Source organism: Lepisma saccharinum, chromosome 20, assembly GCF_977018435.1.
Source record: "Lepisma saccharinum chromosome 20, izLepSacc3.1, whole genome shotgun sequence".
Taxonomy (NCBI): Eukaryota; Metazoa; Arthropoda; class Insecta; order Zygentoma; family Lepismatidae; genus Lepisma; species Lepisma saccharinum.
Window position 1 is genome coordinate 23,348,962 of NC_139248.1, and position 18,940 is coordinate 23,367,901.

The window sequence follows — 18,940 nt, forward strand, 5'->3', positions numbered from 1 at the left end:
GTAAACGAAAATCGACTGGCCGTCCGTAGGGTGACCAGACATATACATTCAAAAAAGAGGACAGAGCATGGTGAAAAAGGAGGACGAAGTCATAAAAAAGAGGACACCAAAAAAAAAATGGCAACTCATTTTGCCATTACTCATAATGTAATCAATGTAAAAAAACTACCAACACTTTGCTCACACATAATTCTGATGATTTTTTCAATAATTTCTTCTTACCTCTAAGCAACGAGAGCAATCTCCTAATCTACTAATTAACACATGACAATCATAACTAAGAATATCTATATTTTGAAGCACAGAATTTTAATATTTTTTTCAATTCTTGGATATTAGATATCCCCATAAGAGTAAACTTCGCTTTAACTTATTTCCAAAACCAAATTTAAAGTTTAGGTAGTTTAGATTGGGTCAAGAAATATGATTTTAATGCCACGAACATTTCTATCACTCTTTCAAGAGCAGGAGAAAGTGACAGCGCTCTCTTGCAATTTACCTCATATTCGTTTCTTCCATCCTTTAAAAACTGGATATTTTCTTGCAAGATCATTGATGAATTTACACTTTCGCTTCGTTATTTCATAAAAGTAAACTTAATAGTCAAAATTCTCACTACGCGTTTCTCTATCGCCTATGTATGACTCGAAATTGAACTGGCCGACATCTGTGACGGAATGGTTAGCACACCGAGCCAGAACGCCAGAGGTCCCGGGTTCGAATCCCAGACTGGGCATGGGTGTTCTTTGTGAGTATCCCTTCATCAAAATCATCATATCATCACTCATCCTCATCTTCGCGATTAGCCAAGAATTGCAGAAAAGTGAATCAAAATAAACCATATCAATCAATCGAAAAGAACTGCTCAGACTACATGTGTTTCGCAAGTCTCAGAGTTGGAAAAATACGTACTAACGACTAGGGGTGTGCGGGACTGAACATTTTTTGGTTGGGACGGGAAATGTTTTTAAATCCCGACCTTCGGGACGGGAAAAATTCGCAATTTTCCGACCAAGCCGGGAAATTTTCGGGCAGGTAAATGGGAAATCACGAATTTTACATGCCATTTTCCCTTAAGCTTTCTTTTTGAAATTTCTTAAACAAAAGCTAACAATTTGTGAGAAGTGGCACTTAAAATGCAAAAAACATCAAGTATTAATCACTTTCAAAAATGACCATTTGGAAGTTCCCGACTTTTCGGGATCCCGAGCACTCGGAAAATACCGAATGGTCATTTTAAAAAGTCGTTCATTCTCGAAGTTTTCTGCATTGTAAGTGTCTGAAACTTCTCGGAGAATGTTAGTTTTTATTCCAGAAATGCAACAACAATCACTTAAGGTGAAAACGACGTGTAGAATTCGAGATTTCCAGAGCTTCGGGAAATTTCGAACATTTCCGGGAAATTAAGAGTTTCTCCCGTCCCGAATGTAGGGATTTGAAAAATTTCCAGTCCAAATCCCGTCCCTACCAAAAAAAAAAAAAAAATGTCCCGCACACCCCTACCTACTGATGACTCAGTCGGAAAAGTGATCTTGTTCAGCTCCCAGATGCTAGGTGAGCATTGCTTGAATACTTAACGCGGCCCAAGTGATATGATGACCCTTATGTGTGGAAGCATTCTCTATACAGCATATTTGCTACGGATAGACACCTAAAAAGGAGGACATGTTCGGATAAAAGAGGACATCTGGTCACTCCGTCCGTCGTCTGGGGAAGAGACAGTGGAACGAGTGCTCTAGGGTGATGACTTTTTCATTTATTTTTTTTCTGAAAAATTATTTCCTGTAGCACAAATGGATGAATTTTTGCCTATTAATGACTAAAATGAGGTATATTCCATTGAAATATTGAAAAAGGTCACACACAAACCATTTTTAAATTTTATGTATGCCATTTTACCATTTCGTAAAATTGTATTAACAATATTTATATATAATATAATTCAGCAAACGGAGTTGTGCAATAATTTATGCACCAGAGAATTGTATGGAATATTCCAGAAAATCATAGAACGCTGTGCGCCGTCCGGCCGGACTGAGACGTCACGGTGACGTAATTACTCGGTAAGCTTCTGTACAGTACTAAAATTTTCTTCAGCTGTTTCGCAGTGGTATAAATTGCTATATAAGCGAGGTGTTCAAAGCGGGTAGTTGAGTTTTAATTAGATTAATTTGGTGTCAACATTATTATTGCCTTATTATAACTACTGCGCAATGTGCAATTGCGCATTATCCAGAGTATATTATAAAGAAATCCTTGTATTATTTGGTGATCTACATTGAACTCTCTCGCTAATTAAAACTGAGCATCTAATATATTATTAGTGTCTGTCTTTTTTTATTTTCTATAATTGTTTTTTGCTTGTTTTTAAATAAAATATATAGAAACTCAATAACAGTTTCTTTAATTTGTTACGTATTTAATATTTACGTTAAGGCCTTTTCTATTTCAGTTGCTGAGTAGAAGACAACATGTTCAAGAAGAGCTCTTCTAACACGGAGAAGAACAAGGAAACCTGGACAAAGAACTTAGTCCAGTTTCAAGCGCCATCAAGAAGAGGCAACGTGGCAATTTATGAAGCACCCTTGAGTGAAAGGAGTCGCATGCCCCTGACAAGCCACGTCATTGGACGCTTCAAATGTCTTGAATCCACTGCCAAGGAACGGAGAGAGAGGATCGGTCTAATTGCTGTGGATCTTAAAGCCCTATGGAGCAAAACATTGAACTTCCCGCATGTATCTGATCAAGCCATTTGTGCAAAACTAGCAAACCTTCTGAAAGACTATGTGCGATGCAGAAAGAAACAAAACTTTGATTCATTGAATGTTAGACGTGGCCGAGGTGCAAAGAGGATGAGAACCTCTACAAACTGCAAATTGAGAGCAAGGGCCAGGTTGGTTATTCCAGTTGCAAACGTGCTAGTGCAAAGACAATCCACCAATCCAAGCGAAAGAAGGCAATGGAAGCGACTGTGTCAACACTTACCAGCTCAGCGCCACCTGATTGTTCCGACAGTTACACGAACAGCAACAGCAAAGACAGTCCTTGGGAGGATGAGAATGAAGCATCAACGAGCACAAGGAAGCATAACCCAACAGGCATTGCAAGACGCCTTGTTACAAGCTCAAAGCTGTCGTCCCATGGAGCAGCAAAGGTGTGCCGTCATCTTTCTGGTGAGGGCATCGAAATCCCAACCTCACGTCAGTCAGCAATCCACAAGGCTATCTACACGAGAGCTGCTCAGATGAAGAAGCACTTGGTGAGCACGCTTCATCTGGAGAAGTGGAGCATACACTTTGACGGCAAACACATTGATGGCTTTGAATATCAGGCCGTGCTCATCAAGAATGAAGCACAATAAATTAAGTTGTCTGTATTCAAATTGAAAGATGGGAAAGCTCAAACAATCGCAGAAGGACTCCAGGATGTGTTAGAGGAGTTCAACCTGTGGGGATAAATTGTGATGATTGTTGCCGACACAACAAGCGTGAATACCGGCAAGAAGACAGGCGTTGTTGTTCGGCTGCAGAAAATGTTCGAAGAGAAAGGTCACCCCAAACCCAAGTTCATCAGTTGCCAGCACCATGTTCTGGATCGCGTTCTTCGCGTTGTCATGGACGATGAGCTCCATGGTTCGACTAAATCACTAAACATCGAGTACTTCTTTGTGCAGGATTTGATGAGCAATTATGATAAATTGAAAGCAGCCTTCAGCAACGGAAAAACTGAGATTAAGGAAACAGGCGGCTGGAGAGACGACATGAAGTTTCTCTACCACCTCACTCGTGTCTTCCGTCACTTCACTGACAGGAATGAGATCCCCTTCGTGAAGTTTCAACAGACCCCAAACATCAGCAATGCACGATGTAACTCTCGTGCCATTCTAGCTCTTCTTGCGTTTATTCTGATGCCTGAAACCCGAAACAGGCTGCGTAAAATTTGTTCATTTATTTCCTACTCATGGGCTGACCATTGGTTCAGCAGTCAATTGTTCCGCACTGAAGATTTTGATGAACTATCTGCAGTTCTGAATGACTACCCAACAGGTCTCAAATGGTTGAAAACCCACTGGAAAACAGATGAATCTCCAGTCAACATTGCCCGAAGCAACCAGTGCTGTGAGCGTGCGATCAAAGTTATGCAAGACTTGCACGACTCCTGCCGCAACAAGGACAACCTCCCACTGAGATTCATCCTGTCCAGTGACATTATCGTAAATAATTGACTTCCTTGTGTGTTTGATGACCCTATATAATGTTGTATATATGTGACTCTAAAGCTTGTGTTCAATTTTATATCTGCTTACAGTAACTTCAAAAAATGGGCAAAAAAACTGATAAATAAAATTTTTTAAATCATTTTGTGCGTGAGGTTTATTTATCTAATCACCTTGAAAGTAAGATTTTATCTAATCTTTAATGAAGCTCATCAAATTATGATACAGGGAAATGAGGTTGTAAAAAAGTCATCAGCCTTGCGCACATGTTTCGTGCGGAGTCCACAGAAGTCCACCTACCGGGCAGCGAGAGAACTTCAACTTCCACAGAAAACTGTCTGCGGAAACGTTTACAAATGAAACCCTACCGCTTGCAACTAGTTCAAGCCTTAAAAGACGCTGATTATGCTTTGCGCGCGTCCTTCTGTGCTGATTTCCTCGCATTAATGGAAACGGATGGGTTCTCTGAGAGGTTAATTTACAGTGATGAAGCAATTTTCACCTTTCAGGGAAAGTGAATAGACACAACGTAAGGATTTGGGGAACTGCTAACCCCCATGAATTTGTGGAACACGAACGCGATTCTCACAAAGTGAATGCCTTTTGTGCCATTTCCCATGAAAAGATTTATGGGCCCTTTTTCTTCCATGAACGTACTGTGACAGGACTTGTTTTCCTTGATATGCTGCAACTATGGCTCCTTCCACAGCTTGCAGAGGATAGCGCAGATTTCATTCTCCAATTGGATGGTGCCCCTGCGCATTACCATGCCAGCGTTCGGGACCATCTCAATGGGGCATTGGAACAACGTTGTATAGGCCGTGCATCTCCGGTGGATCGACCTCTCCTTCATTGGCCACCTCGTTCCCCCGACTTGATCCCATGTGATTTTTTCATGTGGGGTTTTGTCAAAGATTGTTTACGTATCACCACTTCCAACAACATTGGATGACCTGCGTGCCCGCATAACAGCAGCCGTTGCTGATATTGACCGCAACATGCTACACAAGGTTTGGCAGGAGATAGACTATCGGCTTGATGTGATCCGTGTTACGCGAGGTGCTCACATAGAACACTTGTGATTTGTTTGAAAAAACTTTGACACTTTACCTTTCTTAGCACATGTCTCACAATAACATTTGTTTATTATATTTTACAGAATAAATGTCTGAAATGTCATCATACCCATCCATTTATAAACATTTAGCTTAATTGTATAGCTTAACAAATTAATTCTTGTAGGACAAAAAGCTGTTTTTATAGTAATGTAATCTGTGTAAAATACTGTAAGCTTAAGTGTAACCCTACTTCAAATAATAAATAATAATAATAATAATAATAATAATAACAACAGAGCCGCGGTGGTCTAGTCGTTAGGCGTTTGACTGTCACGCGATGATCTTTTGTCTGAATTTTCCCGCCTTGTTCCCGCATAAAACGACTCTGGGGCTCACCCAGCCTCAAATCAAAGGGTACATACCTGGGTAAAATCCTGGGGGGTAAACATTATAATGTTATGGTACAATATTACATTAGATTGTAAGATATTTATGGATATATATCGGTTCGGTAAAATTATCGGTAATTTTACCGATAATCCGATATGACTATATCGGCCGATACCTTTAGAGTACAGATAAAACTGCCACATCCTTATTTTATACAGAAATGAACTTCCGTGCGTTATCATATTATCTTGGGCAGGACGTTGCTGCCTTTTTCAAGTTCGATGGAATTTGAAAAAAAAAACATGTTTCTCTCTTCTCGTGCTGGCCCATTAGGAAAAATGCCATCGATAAGGACTCCCCAAGATCAGATTGGGATTCTAGTTTCACCATTTGAGTTAGAAAAGCAGGAAAACACGGCTCTCGATTCACGCAAATCCGCAGAGAACAACTTCAGTGAACTAGCAGTCCGATGGCAAGTAAGTGACCACCTCTTTCTCTACAAAGGAATTAACCGTATAATAAATGATTCCAGCATATTTTCAACCGTAACGTTTAATGTTCCCGGCGGGCGGGAAGGAAGTACTTGCCCCCCTGAGATATCTGGAAAAAAAACTTGAAATAATTCACATTGAAGGGAATGCCACGAATGGCAACAGATCAAGTGCTCTCTGTTTGACAAAAAAAACTGTTAATCAACGAAGTGATAGATGTTTACGGAAAGGAAGTAAGTCCAATCCAGTTTCTATTTTAACGCCAACGAAATTTCAATTCAATTTCAGTTTTATGATTTGTAAATGATTTAAGTGATGAACACGATATGACAACCAAGTACATCACTATGTCAAAATAGCAGATACAAAATTGCAAAATTGAATACATAATTGTAAAATAATACAAAGGATTCTACAATCTTATACATTACCATAAGTTCGCATTGTAGTTTCCCCAAGTTCAGCTATTAAACCTCTAGCCTTTTTGAGAGATGTTAGAATTGAGATATTTCTCTGGGAATTTTTGTATTATTCAAAAAGTATTCATTATCTCCTTGGAAGATAAAAATCTTCTCTACAAAATTGTTCCATTTCTTTTTTCTTCCGGGCCTCCCCGATGGCGCAGTGGTAGCGTCGTTGCCTTGCAATCAAGGGGTCCAGGGTTCGATACGCGGTGGAGGCACATAGTGGTTCGGATCCCACTTTAAACTGTAGGTCCACTCCCGATTAGCCCTACTGTGCACGAAGTGGACTTAAAGCATCAAATCAAATCATTTTCTTCTTTCTTCTAAGGTAGACACATTTAACTGTGTCAGCCATTTAGAATAATGCTGTTCATAGTAATTCTTTTATACTTTATGATGGTAATAATAATAAGAAAGATAAAATGTGAGTTGCCTCAGGTACCCATTAATATGAGGCTGAGTGAACCCAAAAGCGGCTCCATGCAGAGAAAATGCTTCCCATCCCGGGAATGGAAACATGATCTCCAGCGTGGTAGTCAGTTTTTTCATATTTTTGTGTTGCTTTTTCTGTTACTTTTGGTTAATCGCAACGACGATGATGGATGGTGGTTAGATGAAATTGTTGAATGGACACTCACAAACCAAAGAGATTACCTCCCATAATGCACAGAGAAATAAATGATTTATTTGAATGAAAACATGTTTGGTTAATCTTCCTGGTAATTGAAGGGCCAGAAGATAAGGATGAGTCATATCATCTTTGCGATTAGCCAAAATAGGCAGAAAAGCGAAGTAGAATAAACCAAAAGCAATCAATCAATGTGCACTATTACTAAAATAATTTGATTTTGGTGAACAATCATTTCATTCCCACCCATTTAAACAAATGTTTGCTTCGAGTAACTAACAAACTTTTTATCTCTGTGTACTATTGAGATTTCAAAAGCAACAAATGAAAGCGAGAATAAACTATATATATATATGTATATATATATATATATATATATATATATATATATATATATATATATATATATTGTATATAAAGCATCTGAAACCACGATATGCAAAATATGCATTTACAGTCACTACAAAAATTTCGTTATCAAACTCCAAACAACATGAAACGAATTAAAAATATTAGAGTCTATACGTTTCAACGTAAATGGATAGAAAACACAAATAAGCAAAAATATGCCTCTTAGTGATTGTGATTTGGAAAACAAGCAATTTTCGATAAACCTTCTTCAAGGTAATATATTGCAGTTTGTGGATAAGTTTGAGACGCGACCCGTTAACTTACTTAAATATTCTCGCAGACTTATTTCGCGAATTATTTGCTGAAAAGGATCGAACAACCTGCCCCTCCATACCCCACCTAAATTCCACTGCGCATTGTCTTGCGAACAGAGGTGTGAGTGTACGGCACAATTAGTGAAACAATGTTGTCAAGAAAGTTTTGACAGTTACTAAAATAAATAAGCAAAATATTTTAATGGGTTTTGCTTTATGTAATGAAGTTCATTTATTTCTACCAAACTTACAGGAAGAAATCGATTCGATTGAGTTGGAATGAATCAGATTTTACATTGGCGATATTTTCGGAAATAACAGCCTGTCCGTTATCCTACCAATGTTGCATTTTTCTCTTTATTTAACATTAGTTTCCTTAATAGCACAGCTGCTTTTATGCAAATGCTATGTGTTTGAACTAAAAATAAGCTTTTTTATATAATATATAATTATAATCCAAGGGCGTGTCCCGCTCCAAGAAATAAATAACACGTCAACTTTTTATAATAAACTTGATTCGTTTGATTAACATTCAAAGTTGAAGACATGAAGCGCATTTATTGCTATGTTCACTCATTATAGAGTAGTCTGGAATATTAATTCAAAGTATTTGAAAAATTAGGGAATTGGGTTTTCCAAAATGTATGGGAACTCTGTATGAACTTCTTTCATTAAACTTTGCCAACCGTTATAAATACTTAAAATGGCGTTAAATATTTCTTAATAATAATGTGTGTACAGTGTAATGTTCAGTTGCACAATATGGTATAAGCGGTTGCGCTGACTACGCAGGAAAAGACAAAACTGAACTTTTATCAGTAACAGGTTCACGTTTGAAAACACAATATTTCTGTTGCAAAAGTGACTGTTTCGAGGGATATTTTAGTATATTGGGGTATTTCCAACATATGCCCCCTCCCCCCTGATAACTCTCACCCTGTTTTCAGTCCAACATGAAGTATTTCAGCATTTGCCATTCTCAGTAACGGTATGAATAGAATGTATTGGTGCTCTTCAAGGTACCCAAGATCCTTTGCGGCTTAGGACGTTGACTGCTGAAAGATAAGGCATCTACCAGGACGAATAACTGTGTGCCTCGCTACATGGCACAAACACCAGAAGAAAAGGCACCAAACTGAACTACTGTTAGTTTTTGCTTTTGAAAGAACATTTTTGTGTTCAATGAACTGCGACACGTTTATTCATAACTTGTGCTAGAGGGTACGTTGTGCTGTGCGGAAGTATGGGCAGGAATTGTATTCTATATAAATTGTGATAAACGTGAGAATCATGAATTAGGGAAGGGATTTCGTGAAATCATTTATAGTAATGCTTCGTGAGTATTCGCGATTAAAATTATCCGATATGCCATCTGGTGAGATTTTCAAGATCTACTGCATGTAGGACACTTTGCTGTGTTGAAGTCGTTCAAAGCATGGGGAATGTGCGAAAGAGTAACGACTACTATTCAGTTTTTGGCTCTAAATCGTTCTGTGGGTCAGATCAAGTGAAACGTGTTCATGTGTTTCCAACCCATAGAATCAACAAAATGAAATTTGTAAATAAATCATGGAAAGCAGACTTGATTGACAGAAGGCTGGCTGGCATAGGGCAATGGAATTACCAAGGATACACGAGTCTACTCACTTTTTTTTTCGAAACATGATTATATATTTCCATGAAAGTAAAGTTTTAAATTGTACTTTATAAATAAGACATTTTTTTCGAAAAGTCATTAAGCGCCTTGCCCAGTGCATCTAGATAATATATTTGGAACTGACGCAAGTCGATTAAGTGCAAGGATGAAAATAGTTTGAGAATGAATTAATGTCTTAAATGTAACAAGGAAAAGAAAATGGACATGCTAATATTGTTGTTTCATTCAGTACGATGTCCATTTTCAGTGAAGATAGCCTGGTGATGAAATTGTGAATTCTATTATCATTATTAAATCAACCTGCCTCTTTGGAGGAAGAACTGCAAAGATATGTTCACAATTTTCTCCTGCCCCAGCTTTTCAAGTACAGGTCAATTCCTTTATTTTCAAATCATATCCGAGAGCCCCAGTTACATGAGGTGCAGATGACACAGCACTGCTTTGAAGGACAAGTGCGCATGTATTAGTTTCATCTGCGTTTTCTGTATTATTTTTGCCTATCATAATTAAATGCTTCGTTCTCAGCACAGCTTCATCTTCGTTACAGTTTCTGGTATTCACATCGTTTTCGCAATATTTAAAAGTAACGCGTTACTTCAACATTTCTTCCATAACAGCTATGACTGCGCAGTACTACTACGAACGTAAACAACGGATGCATCCTACATACAGCGGCCATATTGGAAGCGACGCTAGCGCTCAGTTGGTAATTCTAAAGGCGAATTGGCAGAAGTGTGGTTTGGCGCCCTCCTCCGCACTACCTTCCCAAGGAAGACTCAACTGGTAACAGCATGAATAACTGCAATACATTCCTATATATGGCAGACTCTACCATGTGGCTGCAGATTTTAAAATTCGGCTAAAAACAGTACTAACTAACATTTATAATGTCATGTTTATTATGATGATTTAATGATACACGTGGTGATACAGAAAACACACAAATATTTTTAAAAAACAATTACTGTGCTCGTTTCCGTAAGTGAACTCTAAATATATTTTAAAAAATGTTTACAAACCGAATTGAAAAATTCAGGCGCCATGCGACCGTGCTCTGTATTTTTCTGCCCCTGTCTATATGGATATTGACATCCCTGTTAAAAACTTTTTTCCCATGTAGACCACTATTTCTTCCTCTCTTATTATTATGATTATTATTTACTGAATAGAATATATAAAGTGAAAATTGGACAAACTGAATCTGAGAACGCAAAATTAACTTGTGGAGTGCCACAAGGATTTCCTCTGGGACCAATTTTATTTGCAATTTTTATTAATAATATCATGTAGGATAGTGTTATTGACTCAACTTATATTCTATATGCTGACGATCTAAAAGTATTTTATGGAAAAGAAAGTGGTTCAGAAGTTTCAAAGTTACAAAATCATCTTCAGATAGAGATACAATGGTGTGAAAATGTCAATTAAACTTAATAAATGTAAAGCGATGAGACATGAACGAGAAAACGGAGTCCGTGTCGCTTGCGCCGAGGGTTCTTATCGGTTCATTTCCGCCGCGACATATGTCAAGACCTTCCTTGGTGGGTTTTCCCACAATCCGGAGTGTCATTACCGCCGCGCGCACCTGTGTTTATGACGTTTATGGTAAATGAATGTAAGATGAAAGTATATATATGGGATCTACATTGGGAAATTAGTATTTATGTAAAACTGAGACTTGTAAGAGACGACAAGATGGCTGAGAATATGAAAATATCAATACATCGAAATGGACAAATGTGTTGAGTGTGTTTTTTCGAAGTACAGAAGCTCAGGTGATCTTCGAGGATGCCTTCGAGCATTTGCATACCTACAAAAATTAAAATAACGTTTGTACTGTTCTTGTGCAAGTGTATCGAAATACGTAGCTATTACTTATATAATGTTTGCCAAAAATAACATAACAAGTGTACATTTACGCAGTACTTGTAGAATGCTTGCAATATTTTGACAATACTGTATTTAGAATGCTTTTTTGACGATTAGCGATAAATTATTAATAGTTAATAGGCTGATGCTGATTTATGTATTTTGTGTTGTGGAATAAAATTGATACAAGTAATCCTGTGTAACGCCTTTTGAAATAAGTAAATAAAAGTCATATTTGACTCTGTGGATAGGTTTAACATTTCAGTGTAAACACAGCTGTGCAACGTCATAAACACACCTTTGATTTTATGTTTTAAGTCCACTTTATGCACTATGCACCATGTGGCCATAAACACACGTGCGCGCGGCGGTGATGACACTCTGGATTGTGGGAAAACCAGCCGTGGAAGGTCTTGACATATGTGACGGCAGAAATGAACCGATAAGAAGCCTCGGCGCAAACGACACGACACCAAGAAAACCACACTTTGTTGCTTCCGATTATTTTATTAAACTTCAAAAGTATCTACTATCTAGGAATAATTATGTACTATTAGTTGATGAACAAATAAAAGATATTTGCAAAAAAAGCTAAAACGTTAGTAGCCTTCATAATTTTGTTATTGGACTTCTTTTAACTTTGGAAACTTTTAATTTTTTGTGTCACAATTGTATTGAATTGAATTTTTGTTTTATGTTCACTTTATGCACTTTAACCACTGTGTAATGTGCCTCCACCGGATATCGAACCCGGGACCCCTTGATTACAAAACGATGACGTTATCACTACGCTGTCAGGAAGGCCCTATCACATTTGTACTAGAATATGGTACTGAATTGTGGAGCTTCGCAACTAAACGCCATGCGAAGAAAATTACAATCACTTTAGAAATTATTATAAAAAATTATGTAACATGTAAATATGAGGAGTTTTTGCAATCTCTTAATTTTTTCAAAATCCATTATCTAAGATGGACGAAAAACAATATATGTATTTGTACACCCAACAGCAAAAGAAATGATAGGCGAATTTTCTATTACCATTTTTATTCGGTCTGTTTTTTCACAATCTGATGATTAGGATTCGGAAGTTGATGGCCTAAACAATCTCAAAAAATTACTTTAGAATGACCTTAAAATTATTAGAAAATGAACTAAAAATAATTTTCTCTCTTAAAATGAAAGCTTGATTTTTTCCCCCATAAAAACAGAGTAGTTGAATAATTAGACAAACTCTGTTGTTTTGTGTTTAAACTACTGAAGTAAAGGGAAAAAAGCAATTAGGTGCTAATGTAGTTTTCCTTATTTTTTTCTGTTTTAAGTCATTCACATCCTTTCAGAGTGGGCCTTGCACAATACAGTTGTCGGTCAACATCTGAAAATGCAGTTCTTTTTTGCGCAGATCAGATTATATTTTTTTCTTATGTTGTGACTAAAACCCAAGATTTAAGCAATTATAGTGGCCAGCAAGGGAATCTTAAAGTAGGCATCGCAAGTTTTTAAAAGTATTTAAGGAAAAATTAATGTACCACAATTAATTATTTAATCCATTTCAAAACTTTCCATTGACCGTATTTTCGATTATTGGTGGGTGAACTTACTAAAAAATACCATGTCAGGATATTTAAATACATGAATTTATGCATTTAAAATTCACGAAACAACAGGGGGAAAGAAAAATAAACCTCAAAAAATGAAGACAATTCAGTAAAGACGACAAAAGATACTGCCAAGAGAGGCCGAAAAATGCAAAAAAAAAATTAAAAAAATGGTTCTAACTTATGGGAAACGGATTTATATCAGGTTTAGCATTGTTTTCAAGGTCAGAGATAAAAATATCAACTTCCGAGGCCTAGTAATGATAATGAATTGAAATGAAAACGCCAATAAGTAAAAGGCAAAATGTGCTTCGAATGAGCACAATTCTATTCTTTAAAACAACGCCTGATGTAGAATAAAAAATGAATGGAAATATCCAATGACAATTTGCTTACTATTATCTTTGCGGTTGGCTGTACAAATGTAGATACTCGTTTAACTTGGATATGCTCCCCTTGCCGCGGAAATTTCGAGGTCCATAATGCCGCTACTGATATCAATATAAGACCGAGAACGAGACGAAACAGAAATCCTCATTTGCGATACGTTTGCTTCGTTTGGCTTATTTTACTTCGCATTTCTGCCATTTGGGGGGGAGGGGGTCTCCGATGGCGAAGTGTTAGCGTCGTCTCATTGAAATCAAGGGGTTCCGGGTTCGATACCCGGTGGAGGCACATAGTGGTTCGGATCCCACTTTAAACTGCAGGTCCAGTCCCGATTAGCCTTACTGTGCATCAAGTGGACGTAAAACACCAAATCAATCAATCAATTCTGCCATTTTTGGTTGATTGATTGGTTTAGTTTATTTTACTTCGCGTTTTGTGCCTCTTGGTTAATTTGCGAAGATGGGGATGAGTGATGAAATTGATGAATGGACATTCACAAACAACCAAGCCCGAGCGGGATTCGAACCCGGGACCCTTGGCGTCGCAGCGCAATGTGCTAACCACTCGGCCAGAGGGTCCGGCTGCCACTTTTGGATAATAATGTAGATGAAGATGAGTAGTGGCTGCATTTAGTCCCCCCCCCACACACACACTTCTTGCCACTATTGCACCCGCATTATGCTAAACCTTATTCACCAAGGGAAAGTAAGACCCCCCCACCGTTTTGGAACCTAATCGCCTTCACTGAAGATGAGCGATTGTTTGATGAAAATGATGGACTCTCACAAACATCCATGCTCATGTCGGGTTTCGAACCCAGGCTCCTTGGCGTCGTACCGCGCTGCTCTAACCACTCCGCCACGAAAACCGGCTGGCTTCGTTCGTCTACGATTAAAACTTATAATCACATCTATATAGCTACACTTGTGTCAGTTTGAATTCTCAAGTCTACTTTATGCACAGAAAGGCTCATCGGGACTGGGCCTACAGTTTAAAGGGGGATCTGGGATGCGACTCCACCAGGTATCGAACCCTGGACCTCTTGATTAAAATGCGACGGCGTTACCACTGCGCCACTTACATTTGTGTATTTTGCTATTTAGCGTCGCTTTTCTTCAACGTTTGGCTAATCGCGAGTGATAATAGGAAGAATGGATACTCACAAATAACACCCATTCCTAAGCCGCGACTCGAACCCGGAAACTTCGGTGTTGAGATCGAAATTCGACCACCGAACCGGTGTAACTGACTTAAAAATAAAAAATGCACTGCTTTGAAATCTTGTGTCACCTTAAAGGGGGGAAAATACGAAGAATTACGTAAAAACTACTTCAGTTAGAGGCGTAAAACATTACCTTGCGAAAACACAAAGGAACCACTTTCTGCCTGGCGGAAAAAAACACTCCGAACTGTATATATCCACTGCCGAGGAAGAACTGAGTCACAAGGTACAATGTTACCGTTCACACACAGACTGAAAGCCACGTAGCTGGGAACAGACATTTATAAGATCTCGGTCAGCGCCTCGCACCCCGAACACATCTTCCAAAAGCTCCTCTCGACTGTTTCTCGGTCAAGCGTGCCTACCGGCTGATTCCGTGCATTCTGTTGGCTGCGGCTCGCAACTCGCTTATCCCTCTCCCATCTTATCTCCTTGTCGAAAATGTCCGTACAGTAAAAGTGAAGAAACGTCAACAACATTGAACACAGCGACCACTTTTCAAGGGAAAGCATAGCAGGGTTCAAAGTGTTGCCTGAAAGGGAGCCTTCTAGGAATGGACTAACTAACTAACTCCCTAGCCTTCTTAAACCCGAAGGTTCATGGCTGCAGCAACACAGGCCTTCCATCTTTCCCTATCTTGAGCAAGTTCTATATACTCTTTTCCATCCCTACCGATTTCCCTTAGGTCCATCTCAACGTTGTCCCTCCATTTTCGTCTTGGCCTTCCTACAGGTCTCTTACCATCAGGTTTCCCAACAAGAATCCTGTAAACTCTCTTTCTCTCTTTCCTCTCCCATTCGTGCCACATGGCCTGCCCACCTAAGTCTTCTTGATTTAATTATTCTAATAATATCTGAACATGAATACAAATTATGTACTTCTAAATTATGTAACCTTCTCTACTCACCTGTCTCCTCATCCCTTTTAGGTCCAAAGATTTTCCTAAGGATCTTCTTTTCAAATCTAGGAATGGACGATATCGGAAATTTGATATCGCGATATATCGTCAAGAAAATATCGTCACAGACGCTAAGATACGATATTTTTTCCGTATCGTGATATCGGCGATAGATCGTCTCCACGATATATATCGCCAAATACCGTGACGATATATCGCCTGCACGATATATATCGTCAAAACATCGTGACGATATTATCATCTAGTTGATATCGCCTGGACGATATTTTCTCAAAATCGCGATATATCCTCTGGACGATATATCGCCTAACATTATACCTTTCAGGTTTCTTAAAGGTCCATGAATTTTAAATAAATTTAATTCCGGTCCAGAAGAGAAAATAAGCAAGAGTAAATGGGTTTTCGACCATAACATTTTTCTGTAAAGTATTTCAATTCGGTCCAGGAACCTTTAACAGTCCCAGTTGTTAAAGGTTCGGGAATTGTAAATAAATTAAATCCCCGTTTTGGAAATCAGCAATTTTAAATGGATTCTAGACCGTAAAAACCCTTTTTATGTTTAAAGTATTTTAATTCGGTCCAGGAACCTTTTTTCCGCGAGAATTAAATACGATGCAGGAACCATTTTTCCGGATTAATTTAAATCTGGTCCAACTTCCGTATTGAAGTGAAACAATTTGGACCGAATTTTAATTGTGCGAGAAAAGAAGTTCCGGTTCTGTTCCGGAACCCAATAGAAACAAACCATTATCATTTATGGGTTCCTGAGAACTTTTAAGAACCCTTCCTTCAGTCCGAAGCGACACGCGACACCATGAGCAGGAGGGGTCGAACAGGTCCGTCGACCCCCAATGGAAATTAGCATCGTTAATTTCAGGTAAAAAAAAAAAAAAATCAGAAAGCTAGTAATTTTATAGTTACTAAAAAAAATGAAGTTCAGTTAGATATTATTCGAAAAAAATAACGAATTAAAAATAATGTTCAATCGAAAAGATTTAGTGTGAAACACAGAAAAGAGTTTGTTTTCATATTGTATCATTTAAACCACAAAATTAATGATTTTTTCATTTTCAGAATTCCAAAATTAGAGTTTTATGCGAAACTCCACACAGCATAAACATTATGACTAAAATTTCCTCCTAAGCTTTAAAGCTTTTATTGAACAATGTGTGTAAAATTCAATAACAAAGTTTGCATTTCCATACACTAACTGTGTGAAATGTTAAAAAAAAGTTTTGCAGGATATTCAGTCATCTGATGGGTTGAATAGAAAAGTACACCAAGGATATAATAATAATAATAATATTAATAATAATATTTTTAAATAAAATTGGTTTGTTTTAATAGTATATTTGTTAATTATTGTATAATAATCATAAGCATGATAACAATAACAATAATACTTATTGTTAAAACTATTAAAGTTTTATCAATGGCTTGACCCTCTTTAAATACCTTTCTCGAGCAAGCCTCATACCCGGCACCTACCGACCTGTTGAGTGAGAATTAGTAACGGCAAGGACTTTAAACACCTTTTCCTGCTCCCCCAAAATAGGCAATAGTTAGAATGGCTTGGCACCCCAGCGGCGTATACTCTGGGTCATCTAGGTAATCGCAGATGACCCGGCTGTATTTCTTTTTTTTTTTAAAAAAAAACTATATATATATATATACACACAAACACACACATTTCTTCGCAATATTCTTCCAAACCAATTTAGATGCATACATTTCTTTGCTTCCAGCGCGCGAATGCTTCCAACCGTTTGCCGCTGAATGTCCGGGAACCTTTCTCCAGCCGGTGGAATGACGTTAGGGAATCTCACCCTGACGTCATTCCTCCCGCTTCCCTTACAACCCTTGGCGAGGAGGGAGGAGGGAGGAAAGAGGGGAGGAAACACTGCTTTTCAGGCGCGGTGATTCCGTGTCCAGGGTAAGCTCCTTCTTGTGAGAGTCCACCCCCACCGGTCGCACTCTCAACATTCAGAGCCTTTGCTGTTCCCTCCGCTGAACTAGGGAAAACATACCTGGTAGAATGCGAAGAACAGGGAAATTGAATAACATGGGCAAACCAATTCTACGCTAATTTTCACTTTACATTTGCTTCTGTGTTGCTGATTTCTGTTACTTGAACATAAATTTATCAAAAGGCAAGAGCTTAAATATTGAAGATGAAGCAAACTAAATTAAAATTCAAAGCTTAAACAATTAAAGCACCTATATGCTGACTCCCCCCATCCTTGTATTTACAAAAATAGTGATTGTTTCTCCTCTCTAATCTTCAAAAGCAGCGATAATACTTCTTTCACGGAACTGAATATTTTTAAAGGGAAAGTGAAAGATATCAAAAATAAATAAATAAATTAATTATATATATATTAGTTAATTTAAGTTGCTATATTCCGCCTCTTTAGATTAATAGCGATGAAGATGAACGAATTAAACATAAAACGAAAAAAACACATCAGGCACGTAGCCAGGTGGAGGACTCGGGGGGGGGGCTGAAATCCCCCTCCCCGAAATCCTACAAATACCTAATTTAAAAAGTGTATAGTGGTAATTAATTTTACTTCATTAGCAGGATTAAACACCTTGCATAATACGTTGTAATAATCTGAGATTCATCTTCAGGACTTCTAACCCCACTGTTTCAACTTTATGTGGCGGCTGCTAATAAGGGATGATCCCCATCCCGAAATAAAATTCTGGCTTTGGCCTGCAATGATTCGAAGTTTGAAAACCTGTGATTTCGAGCTCGGAAAGGGATTTTTTTTTTATCATTCATAGGGAATTTCATTCTGAGCCAGGAACACAACAACAGAAGTTTGGCGCGTGAAACTGAATGCGTGTAGTCGTTCGTTTCGTGCTGTGCTTCGTGTTTATTACACTGGGGAACAGTGAAATTGCGGCACAGTGTTTGAGAGCTAATTTAGGGCGATTTCATGCTTCTGAATAATGATATAATAATATATTTCCTGGATTGGCTCTAATTTATGAAATAAATGCAACTAAACCAAAATGGCGGAAACATAAGACATACATATAAATGAACTTCCAACAACAATTTAATATTTCTTTTTGTGATTACAATCATTAACACGATTTTTTGGTTCACTCTATGTCATGGGCACTCCAAATTTGAGTCCCTTTCGTCCGCCTTGGCCCCAATAACGAAGTGATTCCAAACAAGTTTTGCAAACTATATGTGGGACCCATTTTTTATTCTGTTGTCCCAGATTTTTGGCAAAATAAGCCTGATACAAATCTCTCACTACATCCGTGATATTTCTTCTCTGTGATGGTAGACAATATATTCCACATATATAGCAAAAAACATTTGGGTTATTGAAACACTTACTACGTGAGGAACTCATAT

The 18,940-nt window shown here is 38.0% G+C and overlaps 2 protein-coding genes across 3 annotated transcripts in view; one reads left to right on the top strand and one right to left on the bottom strand.

Annotated features, from left to right (window-relative positions):
* LOC146003790 (acyl-CoA Delta-9 desaturase-like) overlaps positions 1-18,940 on the top strand; it is a 220,911-nt gene that overhangs the window by 62,575 nt on the left and 139,396 nt on the right. The window lies entirely within an intron of this gene.
* The window catches only part of LOC146003786 (acyl-CoA Delta-9 desaturase-like), a 122,811-nt gene that overhangs the window by 49,025 nt on the left and 54,846 nt on the right, over positions 1-18,940 (bottom strand). Inside the window, exon 1 of one of the 2 annotated variants that reach the window (XM_083142201.1) lies at positions 14,779-14,884. The exons of the other annotated variant lie outside the window; for it this stretch is intronic. The gene's annotated coding sequence lies outside the window, so the exon portion shown is untranslated. Of the gene's footprint in view, positions 1-14,778; positions 14,885-18,940 lie in introns of those variants that run through there. 2 annotated transcript variants of the gene reach the window in all.